This window comes from Geotrypetes seraphini, chromosome 13 (genome assembly GCF_902459505.1).
Source record: "Geotrypetes seraphini chromosome 13, aGeoSer1.1, whole genome shotgun sequence".
Lineage (NCBI taxonomy): Eukaryota > Metazoa > Chordata > Amphibia > Gymnophiona > Dermophiidae > Geotrypetes > Geotrypetes seraphini.
In genome coordinates, this window is record NC_047096.1 from 35,862,048 (window position 1) to 35,877,839 (window position 15,792).

General features: G+C 42.9%; 1 long non-coding RNA gene across 1 annotated transcript; it reads right to left on the bottom strand.

The window, feature by feature from the left end:
- Window positions 1–7,149: 7,149 nt before the first annotated feature.
- LOC117347822 lies at window positions 7,150–10,687 on the bottom strand. The gene is made up of 2 exons (XR_004536846.1): window positions 10,523–10,687; window positions 7,150–7,655 (listed from the first exon to the last, which is right to left on the bottom strand). It is a non-coding gene; the product is annotated as an uncharacterized LOC117347822 (long non-coding RNA).
- Between the last annotated feature and the right edge of the window lie 5,105 nt (window positions 10,688–15,792).

Below are 15,792 nucleotides of genomic sequence, written 5' to 3' on the forward strand. Positions count from 1 at the left end.
GAAATATGGTTTTCCAATTGGGGTTTTAGTAGAAATGTCCACAGGTTACATTTAAGCAGTTGAAACGTCTCTGTAAATGGAGGGAAAAGTAGGGAATCCTGACTGTCCATGCTTTGAGCCAATAACTGAAGTATCAAGTCTCATCCTCCATATCTCAAGATGCATTACTTGCTCAGACCACTAGAACTCGCCCGATTTTGGAGGCCTGACCCCAAATATTGTGAAGACAGTCCTCTCTTCCAGGTGATGTTCCCCCACCCCCACCCTTTTCTTTACAGAAAGCCATGGAAACCCTACAGGGAATTTAAAATATTATTCCATTTTAAAAGAATGGCAAGAAACAGAAGATTGCAATTGATGGCCCAGAGCCTTCTTTTAGTCCAGCCACTTCTCTGCATATACGGTTGACTGTTTGCTCTCAGAATCCCTTCCCCTCTAAAACTGAAATGTTTGGAACAGAGAATCCAAGAACTGTTTATTTCAGTTCAAGCCCTCCGTAGCCTCCCAAGTCCCAGCCTTCTGGGATTCTGCTGGCGCCCTGACCTGACCCGTACAGTACTAACTCTTTGTTCCTTGTCTATGATGCGTGCCTGCTTCCCTCCCTCCCTACAATGAAGTGTGTATGGTACAGTGAAAATCTATGCTGGTGCTGAAAAGTAGAAGGTGATTTTCTCAGGGCCTATGGTAAAAGAAAACGGCTTTGTAGATCTCCGTTTGTGAGGTTATCAAGTTGAAGAATCTCGGGCAGCAGTTTTGGTGACTTGAACCCTCAGCTATGTGTCAGCTTCATTTAAATATCTGAGGCAGAAATTAATTTACCTGGTTTTCAAATGAATAGAAACACAGTTGCTACAGAGCTCTCTCATCAGATGCAAAACTGTTCCGGCGGCATTGTTCGGGAATGTGCAAGCAGCAAGGAAAGCATTTGTAACTGAGAAGAGGTAAATTACAATTATTTCTCCAACTGGTGAGGTCCTTCAGCACAGCTAATTAGCATTTATTGCCTGAATTATAAAACAACGTGCATTTTCTCAAGGGTGAGTTTTTTGCCTGCTCCCTGGTGATGAGCACTGAGAAAAGACAGAGCAACCAGAAGGTAGTGCAAACACATCTTTCTCAAACACATGCAGCCTTATTAGAGAAATGAAGGAAATGAGTTATTAACTCCAGGGCACTACGCATCTCCGAGTTAAAGCATTACTATTTAAATCATTTGGCATTTTACTTTGAGAGGATTTTGACAAGGACAACCAGATAAAACATGTAAAAAGACCTTTCTCCCTAGACAGATTTTGGAGATTATGCAGTTTAAGATAATGGTGACATAACTGCAATCGAAATTACTCATATGAGGGTTGTCTGAAAAGTTTGGTAAAAAAAAAAAAAAAGAAAAAGCAAGTTAAACAACAGTAGTCTCCTTCTAGGGCTATACACTTAATCCAGCGAGTTCCAGTTGTTTTTTTTGTAAGCTATTTTTCCTATGATAGGAAAACCTGGAAACTCGCTGGACTAAGTGTTTAGCTCTTGATGAAGACTACCTTGTTTAATTTGCCTTTTTATCAAACTTTTCAAACCACCCTTGTATTTTCCAGTGTCAAAGACATTCAGTTTGATTTTGCTATGTTCTTAATATGCCTAACTTGGAAGTGCATAGATATAGAAATTATCCAAGTGGCTATGCAAGTAGCTGGACCAACTTCATCCACTCAATATAATAATACACCGGCTAAATATCACATCCCCATATTAATAAAAGGATGGTTATAAGAGAATATTTTGATACTCAATCCTCAGAGGGAAAATGTACCCGTTGGCTCAGGTGAATGAAATACCCTGAACCCACTCTTCACGGGATCTCATAGGATCAAAATATATCATATTATGCAAGATATTTATTAAATTTTTCTGTAATAAATATGAACTTGTACTTAGCTTATAAAGTTCTCTCTTTTTTGAACTTATTTAAAATAGGATAGGGTTAGGGTTAGGTGGAGGCGCTCCTATTTTAAATAAGTTCAAAAAAAGAGAGAACTTTATAAGCTAAGTACAAGTTCATATTTATTACAGAAAAATTTAATAAATATCTTGCATAATATGATATATTTTGATCCTATGAGATCCCGTGAAGAGTGGGTTCAGGGTATTTCATTCACCTGAGCCAACGGGTACATTTTCCCTCTGAGGATTGAGTATCAAAATATTCTCTTATAACCATCCTTTTATTAATATGGGGATGTGATATTTAGCCGGTGTATTATTATATTAACTTGGAAGTGCAGACATTAGGCCTGCTCAAGTGGAAGCCTAGCGTGCACTTTACATGCCTATATGTGTAAATTGTGACTTCACCCCCTGAGCACACTTACCCCTGGATTCTATACATGGTGCCTAGATCTGAGCATGCTTGCAAAATGCACACACCATTTGATCAGCTAACGAGCTGTTAGTCATCAATAATTGAATGCTAGCAACCTATTATTGACATTAATTAGCACCAATTACAATTTTCATGCATATTTGGATGAGTGCTATTCTATAACTTTGGGTACCCGAGTTCCATAGCATGCAGCCCACAAGGTGGCATGGCCACGGGAGGGGAGTTTTATAAGACCCCCCCTTTATGTGTGTAAATCAGCATTTTATCCATGGAAATAGTTTATAAAATGACCCTCCTCAAAACCCCCTTGCAAATTTAATCCTTAAAACAGGTGGAAATTGAACTTCACCACTACATGTTTGATCCCAATTGCATTGATGTAATTTTCCACTTGGCCTCAACCGGTTACAAATGAGAATGATCAAAGAGGATAAACAGGCAAGTTGCATAAGACTAACAAAAAGAACTAGCAAAAAAGAACTGAGAAGAAAGGGTTAACAAGTAGAATTAGAAATCAGTTATCCAATTGTATTTATAATTATACATTGTAATTATGTGGCTACCTGACAAACCATGATTTCCTGTAGTCCTTTTTGCATTATTATTCTGTAATACTGCACATATTGGCAAGGAGGAAGGAATGGCGAGCCTAAGAAGTGGCCTTGGAGCAGTGGCGTAGCGAGGGTGAGAGGCATCCGTGGTGGTGGTGCCCCTCTCCCACCCTTTCCTTCCCCGCCCCCTCCTACCGCGCACGCCCCTTCCCTTCCCAGTTCCTTTTTAACGTCCATGGCGTAAGCACCAACCTCAACCAGAGTCGGCTCTTCCTCTGATGGAACTTCCTAGATGCAGGTCCAGGAATTGACATCAGAAGAAGAGCTGATGCAAGTAACAGGTTGGGGTTTCTGCTCGCATCGCGAACGTTATAAAGGTGCGAGGGAAGCGGCGTGTGTAGTAGTGAGGAGCGGGGAAAGAGGGGGGCGAAGAGGACGGGAGCTAGCGCCCCACCAAGAGAGCATCTGGGGCGGCCTGCTCCCCCCCCCCCTTACTATACCATTGCCTAGGAGCCAAGAAGCCTTGGTTTGCCTTCTTTCCCCCACAGTGATTCAGCTCACCTTTGGGGCCCTTTTACTAAAGAATGTTAACCCCAAATTCTGTACATAGCGCCATAAGTTGTGGTTAGAAGTTAAGTGCACAACTTGGTAGGCTCATTGTATAAAGTGGTGCGCATCGGTTCTGGTGCACAAATCTGAAAAGGGGGCATGGCTAGGGGGAGGAGCATGGGGGGATCATGGGCATTCCTAAAAGTTACAAACACTTGTAAAGGAGGCTCAGGGGAGATATGATAGAGACCTTCAAGATCATGAGGGGCATGGAGAGGGTGGATAGGGACAGATTCTTCAGACTGAAGAGGACAACAGGTATGAGGGGGCATTCGGAGAAACTGAAGGGACATAGGTTCAAAACAAATGCAAGGAAGTTTTTTTTCACCCAAAGGGTCGTGGACACTTGGAATGCGCTACCGGAGGAAGTGATCAGGCAGAGTACGGTACAAGGATTCAAACAGAGATTGGACAGATTCCTGAGGGATAAAGGGATTGTGGGATACTGAGAGAGGTGCTGGGATGTATCACAGATATAGAAAGCTAACCAGGTAATAAGTATAGAAACCCAACCAGGTCGTGCATGTGCAAGACTGGAGGGTTAGGACTTCGATGGGAAGCTATGATTTAAATGGGAAACCAGGGTGGCAAGGGGACCCCCTCTGGGGATTCAGACAGGTCTTGACCTGTTTGGGCCGCCGCGGGAGCGGACTGCTGGGCAGGATGGACCTGTGGTCTGACCCGGCGGAGGCACTGCTTATGTTCTTATGTTCTGATATAGAATATGCCCGATCCAGGCACAACTTAGGTGCAGGTTTTCTCTGACCTAAATAGGTGCACTTAAATTCATGCACTGGTGCTAAGGTGCGTGTGCCTTTTATGGTGACAGGTCAAAAGCACCCGCCCATAAACGCGCCGAGACAACTGAGTGCAAGGCGGAAGCCCGCGCCGAAGAAAAACAGTGTTTTAAGGGGCTCCGACAGGGGTGTTGGTGGGGAACCCCCCACTTTACTGAATACAGATCGTGCCGGCATTGTGGGAGGCTTGTAACCCCCCCCATTATACTGAAAACTTCACTTTTTCCCTAAAAAACAGGGAAAAAGTTAAGTTTCCAGTATAATGAAGGGGGTTACAACCCCCCAAAACCCCCACAACGCCGGCGCGATCTGTATTCAGTAAAGTGGGGGGAGGGGGTTCCCATCAACACCCCCCGTTAGAGCCCCTTAAAACACTGTTTTTCTTCGGCGCGGGCTTCCACCTTGCGCTCAGTTGTCTCGGCGCGCCTTTGTCGCCGCGCGCTTTTGACTATGAACCGCCTTCTATAGACTCACACTAAGTGCTGTTCTATTCAACGCCAATTTTTTTTTTGTGGTGCTATCTATTTGGAATCAGGCCCTTAGCACATGTTTACTGCAAAACGCACTTTGTGGTAATTTGCCATTTCCTGTTCTCTATTTTTCAAAAACATTTTTTCTGAGGGGGGGTGCGTCATGGGCGGGGAATGAGCGTGGAAGCATTATTCAGGCAGCATATTTGAATAATACAAACTTAATGTGGGAGCAGTTAGTGCCTCTTAAATACAAGGCAGAAAGTGCTCCTGCAAAAATTATTTGCAGTTACCGCATTAGCACAGAACCTAAAAATAAGAGACAAAAAAAAAAATCTTTATTTTACCAGTGCATTAAATATGGGCTTTATGGGAAAGTCTTGCATTAAAAAGTGCTAAGCCCATTTTTAAGGTATTTTAGTATAAGGGTCCTCCTTTATCTGGTTTTCTCAGACATTCACATAAAGACTGTAAGCTCTTGTGGGTAGGAACCTGATGTGCCTGTATGAACTTTTGTACAGACAAGCTATACCATGCCAGTATAAATAAACAAATGGAGGATCGTTGAGTACTGTAGTGCTTTGTCAGGAATAAGACTATGATGTACTGTGTAAAGTCCCTTCATCTTCAGAAGCACATAAGACGACAACAACAAAAAAAATGCCTGAATAATACACAGGACAGGGTTCTTTCTTCCTCTGTTGCTTTTTGCTACTAAGAATATGCTTTCTTAATGCTTACCTAAAAGTTACTGTATCTTTAAATGAAAAACCAGAGGACTTTCAGACTATAAACTTTTAAGACACAGAAGTATTTTTTTCTCACAGTTTTATTAGGGTGCAACACTAATAATGCAGTTAACAAGAATCGGAATATTTTCTTTCCTCACACCTGGTTATTCTACTGGAATCATCCATTATTGATCACTTGTGCCAAGCCTTGAATAAATCTAGTGATCTTAAATCAAAATTGGCAGGATATGTGGCTACATCTGCAGAGAAAAAAAAATGCTTAACAGAAGCTTGATCGCCCTCTAAATATGGGGTTTCTTTTGTCAGGATTCAACAACGGGCTTCTTCCACCCCTTGCACAAAGATTTGATGGAATCTTTTTTTTTTTTTTTAATCGCCCTCTCTCTTTGAACAGCCATGTAGCATAATGGTGACAGTAATTTTTAAATGTGTTCATATTCTGTTTCTGTAAAAATGAACACACACCCCATCTTCCTGTGTAGTAGCCACATTTCAAATAGCAATTTTAGCTGTCATCACTTGAAAGGAAAGCCCTAAAATAGACTAAAGAGTGAACCTGTGCTGCCACCCCTGGGAACCGAATGCCCAGCATATATACTGGAAAGATGAGGTAGCTGCATTAAAGTTCTTATTATTCCCTCTCAGGTTCCTTTCGTTTCCTTTGTCTTTCTTTTCTTTCCTGTTGTTTCTTTTATTTTTGCAAAGCTTGAATCGCATTTTGCAGGGTCGGTATGGTCGAGAGGCCGAGCTCTCTCAATTTATGAAGCCAGAATCCTGTGTCTGATTGATGTGTCTGAGCCAGTCTAGACTGGCAGCGAACGAAGAAAACCTAGCAATTATGCTATTCAAGCCCCTGTACTTCAGCGATGCCCCCCAGTGGGAGGGATGGAGGAAGGTACCTGCCTCTACTAGCAAGGGAGGAAAGGTACAGACGAGGGGTACTTTGGGCACTGTTATGATGCTTTAAATGACCCCCGAAACAAAACCAGACGTTTTCAAGTTGGAAAGGGAGAGGGAGGGGACCTGTAACATTAAACAAGGTCTTCACCATCCCACCGGTCTTTATTGTCTGCTTGTTTCATTTTTACATCTTGTTTCTAGGATTGCTTAAGGGCTTTTGCAGATTTCATGTCAATTCTCCAAATACTAAGGCTTTTTCCAGGTAAATTAAAAGAATGAATTTGGGCATTATAAGTGATGCCCTTCAGATTGGCATTGCATAGTTTTTAACTGCAAAAGATTGCAAAATAGTATTTACAATTATTATACATTCAGAAACCCTTAACATGAATACTATAAAAACTAGGACTTTACAAATAAAAATGATAATATGAAACCTTACAAATAAATGCCTCGAAGCTTTAGGACTAGAAGAATTACCTATACAAAAATCAGGAGCCCCCATTACAAATCCATCCAATATGTAGTTATACATTCATATATTTTAAACATTACTCAGAAACTCACTTTTTAAGGAAAACCTGCTATTTTTATTTTCTGGAGGGGAAAAAATAAATTTCAGAGGAAAAATGAACAACGTGTACAAAGAACAACGGAAAGGGAAAATCAGACTGGACAAAATCAATATGGGTCTTGTCGCTGAATGTTTAATGTACTTAACCATGTAATATTTAAACAAAAAGTCAGTCTTTTGTTAGGAATTCTAGGACAAATTAGTTTTCTTATGCAATCAGCAGAAATCTGAAAGAAAGACACCGCATGCAAAACACACATTTTAAACAGCAATTTCCATTCTGCTTGATGTATTTGATCCAATGCAGTGTGCAATTCCTGTTCTGGGGAAAATCCCAGTCAAGCAGAGAAATACTGTTGAGAGGAAACCAAAAATATTTTCATTTTCTACAGTGGGTTCTAGTGTTCTGCCTTTTGCTTTAATTTCAGGAGGAAGGAGGCATATGTTTTCGGAGCACTGGTGTAAGAATAGTCTATTCTTTAGAACATTAATTGGCAATCCACACAGCACATGTGGTAAAAGAGCTACATATTTTCCAAAGGTCCCACAACGGTCACTATTCTTCAAATGATGAACATTTTACAGGTAGGGCAGGTCATCTTTAAAACTCTCAGGTCTATGCACTCTAAAGGGTGACACAAATGCAAATGTTAAAAATAATGTTGCTACAGTAACTTTACAAGGGGGTGCTGAAACATTCTCAGCCCAACTAACCCACTTCCTAAATTCTGAGTGTTATTTTGCCACTGCAGATGAAAAAGAGTGTTATCTTATTTCTTAAGTGCCATTTTGCAGAAACAAAATTATATGGGGTTTTTGGTTTTTTTTACATTGTTTTAGATCATTGAACCATATCTATGTCATTCTCTTCTTCGCTGGTCTGAAAACTTTTCAGCACCCCTTCCTATTATTCATGGCCTCCAAGAACGAAAATGGTTAAAAAAAAAAAAAAAAAAAAAAAATAGCACCTTGTTGCATTAGCTGAGAGCCAGCCGGTATTATATCTCTGCCATAGCTTCTTCGCAGAGGTCATAACAGAAAGAAATGCCTAATCCTCTTCACTTCCACAAGTGCTCGAGTGGGAGAACTAAGTTTCCTTTTTGTTCCTTTCCTACTGAGGATGGTTGATCTCCATGCAGAGGACCACCAGCCCCAGGCTCAGCCTCTGTCACATTTCTCAGATTAATGGATCACTTTTTAAACTTGGAAGCCTGAGGCATGCTGGGATTTCAGATGAGATGTTATGAGGTCAGACACCAGTGTACCGAGCTGTTCCAGTTACGCTCACAGAGTACTGTGTGCTGCTCTCAAAGAAAAGGGGGTGGGATGGGGGGGGGGGGGGAGAGTAGAAGCCATTCAACAGCTTCAATACTGTCACTACTTTTGTAGAACTCTTTTTCCCCCCCAATAATGGAGAAGGCTACCTCTTCCCTTGAAATTACATGCTTAGGATTCACAATGAAGAAAAAAAAACTTCTTAGACTAAACGTCTACATTTTCATTAGTGTAAAAAAATTTTTTAAAAAAAAATCTGGAAATTCACTGTTGTTACGAGCTATTTTCATTACTACTTTGTGCCACCAATATGAGAGCGTGCACCAGGAGCAAAAAGAACACTTACAAAGGGTTCTAACCCACTTAGAAAACTGTGCACTTGTCATGGTTGGGTGGGAAGGAGTAGATTTTTTTTTTTTTAAACCCCAAAACAAAACCACAGGAAAGGTCTCTGCTCTTGAGTGAAAAACCTGGGGGGGGGGCGGTTGAGCAGCGGTTCCTCACTATTCACAGCACACTGTTGGAATTTACCGCTGCCAGGAAAATTGAACTTGCGCTCTATTTCAGGAAAGCCATCGCCAGAGTCCTCGGCACCCACTTTTGCTCTACAGCAAAGACGCAAGGGCACGACTCTCAGCTCCCGAGAGCCTAACCCGTGGATTCAAAAGCTAAGCATCACAAGTTAGGGTCTCAGGGATTGAGAGGGATGCAATCTCACTTCCCCCCCTTTCGCGGCAAGGGCTGGACAGAGTCGACATCGAGGACAGGACAAGAGCAATAAGTGAGCACCACAGGAGAAACAGCCTTGACATAAAAGCATATTTTTTTTGAAAAAATAAAAATTAAATCTATGCGGATGAGGTTCCAACTCATCGGCCTCCGCTCGATTAGGCACCAAATTAGAGCACGAAATACCTATTTAGACAGTCAGAAGTGTCATCCGGCTACCAGCTACGATCCAAGCCAAGCATGCAGAAGCCAAACCCGCCGACTGGCAGAGGGCATGGCAGGACGGGCAGCAGCAGGGGGCAGGGAGGGGGGGGGGGCTGAAAGCATTTGCTAGCGAATCCCGCAGGAACTCACCGTTCAGCAGACGAGAAAGGCTCGGTCTTTGCAAATTCGCGGCGGCGGCAACAAAAGCCGCAGGGCTGCTTTTTTTTTTTGTGGCGGGAGGGGGGGCTAAGGCGGTCCTCACTTCTAGCAGCGGGAGATTTGCTGAACAGAGATAGGTGGGGGGTGGGGGGGGACACGGACACCGCAGCAAGGGGAGAAACGAGGAGGCAAAAGATCAGTTCCCGGTTCAGCAACGGAACTCAACCCCTCCCCCCCCCCCGGCCAAGTTGCAGGTCCCGATCTCCTTCTTTGCTTCACTTCGGATTGCCCCCGTCTGACAAACTGGGGGCCTCCCAGTGCACCAAGCGGCAGCCGCTTAGCCGGAGTCAAGGCCACATTAATAAGGAGGAATCTCAAGTCTGTCAGTCAGCGGGCACGGGTGGGAGGAGCTTCAGGCCCCCACTCTCTCCCTCCTTCCCCCCCCCCCCCACTAAAACGCACACACACATACACGAGAGGGGTGGAGGTAACCGACTTCCAAAACTGTTCTTTCCAAACTGGATGTTGTCTGTTGACTTCCCCAAACAAAAAAACCCGGAGAATGCTTTCCAGATTTAGGTCCATGGAAACGTTTTGCCTTGCAGAAATTAAGACTGTAACTGAACCGTTTGCTGGGGGTGGCGGCTGGCATGAGATACACCCCCCCCCTTCCCAATAAATAAGCCGGCAAAATTTACTGCCTTTTTTTTTTTTTAAGGTAAGAAAAACCGGGCGGGAAGAAAAATAACCTCATTTACCGCCTGTTGCAACTGAACTCCCTGATTTATCTTTGGTCTCCTCTCTCCCCCCCCCCTCTTAAAACATAACTACTTAACATGCATAAATAGATCTCCAATTAAAATAAAACAGGGTATCATTCTTCCCCCACCCCCTTTATTATTCCCTTATGTCCCAGCAAGGAGGTGCTATATAAGCTGCCTATGCAGATACAGAGCGCAACAAAGCAGTAGGCGGAAAATGAGAACCTCCTTCCTTACCCGACTGAAAAGATTGCATGCATTTGAGTTAAACCAGAATTGCTGCTTTTTATAATTAAACCTAAACAAACTGGAATGCATGAATTTCAGATGAGGGGGATAATGGTTCACTTGGTTACTTCCTCACCTCTGCTCCTTTTAGTGTCTACCTTAAGCTCGTTAAGTCCACCTTTAGGTAGCTCGGGTTCCTCCTTCCTTCTCCTTCAGCAGGAAGTTAAGCCTAGCTTGCCTTTCGTCCTTTAGCTCTTGTCATTTTTTTTTTCCCTTTCAATCCTCCCTCCCACCCCCAAACACACACAAAGCTAGATAGAGCCTGTAGACATAGCAGCATGAAATAGTTGCCTTTTAGAAAGCACATTTAATCTTTACTGGCTCCCCTAGGCTCCAATAAAAGGGAAAGCGGAAAAGGGGCAGGGAGGCTGCCGACGGGCACTGATATCAGGCACAAATCACGGACGGGACCTTACTGCCCCCTGTCTGTCAGCCTGCAGAGCTTCAGTGCTTGGGTGACCCAGACGGAACCCAGCCCCCACCCAGCAGACGGAATCGGACCCGGATGCCAGGCTTTGGCCAGAATCAGGCATCACTGGCCCATTTTTTTTTTGTTTTCCTCTGCAAAACTCCAGGGCTCCGGTGCCCAGGCGGTGGCACCAGCCACTTACCGCTTCCCTTCTGTGTCGCTTCCACTCGGATATGCTGTTCTATATTTTGCAGGCAGTGCCTGGTTCCCTCCCTCCCTCCCTCCCTGCCAGGACCGGATGCTTCAAAGTACCTCCCTGACTACTAATAAGACCAAAAATACTCCAGAGGTCACGGATAAGGCCAGACGGTATTATACACATAAAAAGTCCCAGACGGCCAGACACACAGATCAGGTGTCACACCTCCTAAAAAGCCTGCGGTCTCTCTTCAGTCCTCAGTATACAAGGGAGCAGCAGTAACCTTTTTTTATTTTTATTTTTTTCATGACTTAACTAAGCAAACAGAATTCAGTGGCCAGCAGACAGGTAGCTCCAATATAACATAATGTATGCAGTTTTTACTGCTCTGCACCCTGAACTAAAGACCCAACCCAAAGCTGGAAAGAGCCCTCCTGGGGAGTAATCTCTCCTGGTTAGGCATTAGGGACCTCTCAAAATAAATAAAAAGCCCCCAAGCTGTCATCACAGAACTTAAAACACACAGGGGAAGAGTTTATCAAGGCAGGCTACTGTGAAAACCGGTTATTTACCACAACTGGTGCTATCTTAGCACAGGTCCCATTTTAAGCAATGAGACCTACTTAATAACTGGGGTTAAAAGTAAATTGACACATTTTAAGGGTAGCCCACACCGATAACTTCCCCCAGAGTCTCTTAATCCAGGAGATATGCGTACCCTCAAGACTGAGTGTGCCACCTCACTGCTGCATTAAGAACATTTTCAGGGTTCCTGTCAGTAAAACAATTTTCAGAAAAGTATAGCTTCTTTAGGTTACCCAGACATTGCCACTTGGGAACATGTGTACTGTTTGGTTCTTCATACACACTGCTGGCAAAAAAACCTTCTCATAGAAAGAATTGCCTGTTTATGGTCAACAAAAATTACCCCTCCCTGGACAAGAGCAAAGAGTTTGCTTGAGACAGGCCACAATGCATTCTACATTTTTAAAAACCTCATAGAAAAAAAAAAAAAAAAGAAATGAATATTTAAAATAAAGTTACCTAAATAAAAAGGTCATAAACTGTGAACTTGTGTAAGCCAGCAGTACACTGAGTTGGGGGCTATGTATTGGTGATGAAAGGGATAGATCTCGGCATCTTTTTGCAAGTCAAGTGGTGAAAAAAAAAGTAAATTTTACTAAACTGCGATAGCGGTTATTAGCGCAGGGAGCCGTGCTGAATGCTCCGCGCTGCTCCCGACGCTCATAGAGTTCATGAGCGCCAGGAGCAGCACGGAGCATTCAGCGCGGCTCCCTAAGCTAATAACCGCTATCGTGGTTTAGTACAAAGGGGGTGGGGGGGGAGGGGTTAAATAGTAAAACGTACCTCCATTAAAGAGTGAGGCTCTTAGTAAAACTCTGCAAGACTACCAGTATGGAAATATGACCCCTAGTGGTAGGGCGCCATTTTGATGTAAGATCCAGAGTGGCCAGGAGTGATTGGGCATTGTTCCTGACTGACTCCCCTGCACCCCACCCACACCACACCATCAGACCCCCCTCATCAGACACCAATGAATTTTCAGGTAGCCACTAAGTTGAGTGTGGGGGGGGGGGAGGAGGGGGGGACATACGCAAGCCACAGTCCAGTGCTCCCAGATAGTAAAATAACTCCAGAAAAAAGTTGAGATTATTTTACCATGGTTTTGGGGCTCTAATGTGACTTGCAGTATGTCACCAAAAGGGGATTTACATATTTTGCATCTTTTTACTGCCTAACCCACAGTGACTTAGATATCACCACACTATTTTAGAATAATAGTGTTAGGGTTGTTTAAGTCACTTTAATGGTCAATTAATGCAACATAAGACAATGTTAAGGATCAATTAATGCAACTTAAAGCCCCTAAACATGTGCCTGGACTTGTTCTGTGACCTCACTGTTTGAGCCAAGTGAAGTATTTTTGTACCTGACTAATCTTTGGTGCTGTGTTGAGATGTCTGATTATCTGTTCTGTTGCTGTGAATTTCTGTGCTTTCTAAAAAAAAAAAAAAAAAAATTTCAAACTTTGTCTTAATCTGAATCTGTGCACATAGCTTAGACTAACTTTTCAAAACTATTAAATCTCTGCTACCAGCCCTGCTGGAAACTAGATATGTATCAGTGGCCCTTCTAATAAGTTTATTTCTATAAAGTATTTGGGCTAGCCTTTTCCCTCACCTTGTCTGGTAGACAGGCTCTATTGAAAGCAGAGGTTTGGTTATAGCACTGCAAGCCCTTTGCTCTTTCAAACACATGCCTGGACGTGTTCTGTGACCTCACTATTTGATATGTGAAATATTGCATTCTCTCATTTTTGTAGCTGACTAATCTTATTGCTGAGTTGATATTTCTGATTATCTGTTCTATTGCTGTGAATTTCTGTGCTTTCTTTAAAAAAAAAAAAATAATAAAAAAATCAAACTTTGTCTTAATCTGAACCTGTGCACACAGTTTAGACCAGTGGTCTCAAACTCAAACCCTTTGCAGGGCCACATTTTGGATTTGTAGGGCCACAGAAAAAAATAGCTAATGTCTTATTAAAGAAATTACAATTTTGCATGAGGTAAAACTCTTTATAGTTTATAAATCTCTCCCCCCCACTCCCCTCGAAGGCCTACATATTCCCCCCTTCTTTGCAACATCCTCCAGCTTCCCCCCTGGCCTCCCGGTCTTAGTTTCTTTCTTTCTTTCTTTTTTTTATTAAGTTTTCACTTCAATTCACAAGAGTAATCTTGTTCCATGCAACACAGAGAAAGAAACAATTTTCCCAAATATATCAAACTTATACAAATACAAAATCATCCCTTTCTTAGACCACAATATAGGGGGTGTGATAATCACTTAATATTGGAGACATTATTAATTTAAGGAATAAATTCAAAGAAAAAGGCTTAGTGTGGCATGGCTACCATGTAATTATAATCCATTCTTAATCAGTCCTTACTGATCTTTTTGACTTTTAGGAACTCCTTCAAGTGGTCTGGAGAGAAAAATACATACTTAATTCCCAAATACCTCACCAGACATTTACAGGGGTAAGCTAAAAGAAACGTAGCCCTCAATTTTAGAGTTTCTTGACGTAGGAAAAATAAATCTTTCCTTCGCTCTTGGGTAACTTTTGAAACATCTGGATAAATCCAAATCCGTTGTTCTCCAAATAGTTTTTGAGAATTCTTAAAATATAATCTTAGAATCATATTTAAATCTTGCTCAAAATCAAAAGATATTAGGAGCGTAGCTCTTTCAGTGTGTGAATTCAAAGTTTGTTCCAAAAGAGCAATAACATTACCAAAATCAATCTGTTTCTCTCATCCATCATTTTTCTCCATCTCTCTTTGAGGAATCTTTTTATTCGGCAAATAATAAATTTTATTTAAAGAAGGAATATTATCAGGGGAAATCTCCAAATTCTCAATTAGATATCTTTTGAAGAGATCTATAGGCAGATTTCCAGGTAAAATTGGAAAATTCAAGATGCGAAGATTTAATCTCCTGTTATGATTTTCAATCTGTTCTAATTTTCTATGTATAGAGGAATTGTCTTTAATTGTTGCTAGTTTAAACAATGGCAACTGCATCTGTTTGGTTTGGTTTGAGAAATCCATTTTTACAGAGTCGACAGTTTTAGTGAGATTATAAATCTTAGAATTAATATTTGTTACCTCCTCAGTATTTTTAACAATTGCAGTCTCCAGCCATTGTAGGAGTAACCAAATGTCTCCTAAGGACGCCTCCATGGGAGCTTCCCTGCCATTATTGGCTCAGCGCCCTCACCAGGAAGCCCCGTTGAATCCCTTCCGGGATCATAGATCTCCTGCAGCTGAGCCCCGACTGAAGCCGGACACACGGGGGTAGAAGGAAGCGGAAGCGATAAAGATATTTCAAGTTCCAAGAGGAGGAAAGATTCTCCACCACCCTCCCCCAAAGCCGGGTCACTTCTTCCGGTAAGCTGAGTAGCCGTCGGCAGAACCGCGAAGAAGCGGTCGACGGTTTGCTGTATGGGTGTTGAGGAAAGGGCCGGTGAAGGTACGGCCCTTATCACCCCCTTCCACTTTGAATGCGACATCAAAAAAAGCGGAGAACGTGCAATCAGCCCAAGGCAAGGTAAATTATTTCAGAAGAAGATGCTTGCAGCTGTCGGAACTTCAAACCGCTCCGTAGTGATTCTCACACCGCCGCCATCTTGACACGCCCCCCTCCTTAGTTCCAGCTAATTACCGCAGCCTGCAGAGAGGATCGCTGGCGCTGTAGCGTCCCTTGCAGGCTGCCATCGGCCTTCACAGCACGTTCCCTCTGCTGCAGTCCCACCCCTCCTCTGACGTCAGGGGTAGGATCGCAGCAGAGGGAATGTGCTGCTGAGGACACTGGCAGCCTGCAAGCACCGGCAATCCTCTCGCAGGCTGTGGTAATTATCTGAAGGTAAGAGCAGGAGGCCGGGGGGAACCCGGAGGATACTGCAAAGAGCGGGCAGCACTAGTACAGACAGCACTAGTACGGACTGTGGATTGTATATCCCTGATTTTGCTTTAAGCATAGAATCTGCTACTACTAATTATTTCTATAACACTACCAGATGCACGCAGCGCTGCAGAGTCACAAAGAATAAGAAGACAGCCCTGCTCGAAAGAGCTTACAATCTAAACAGGCAAGACAGACAAACAGGATGTCATGGGTACAGTTAAGGGGAAAGGTTAATCAGCTGGCTGGGTTAGAG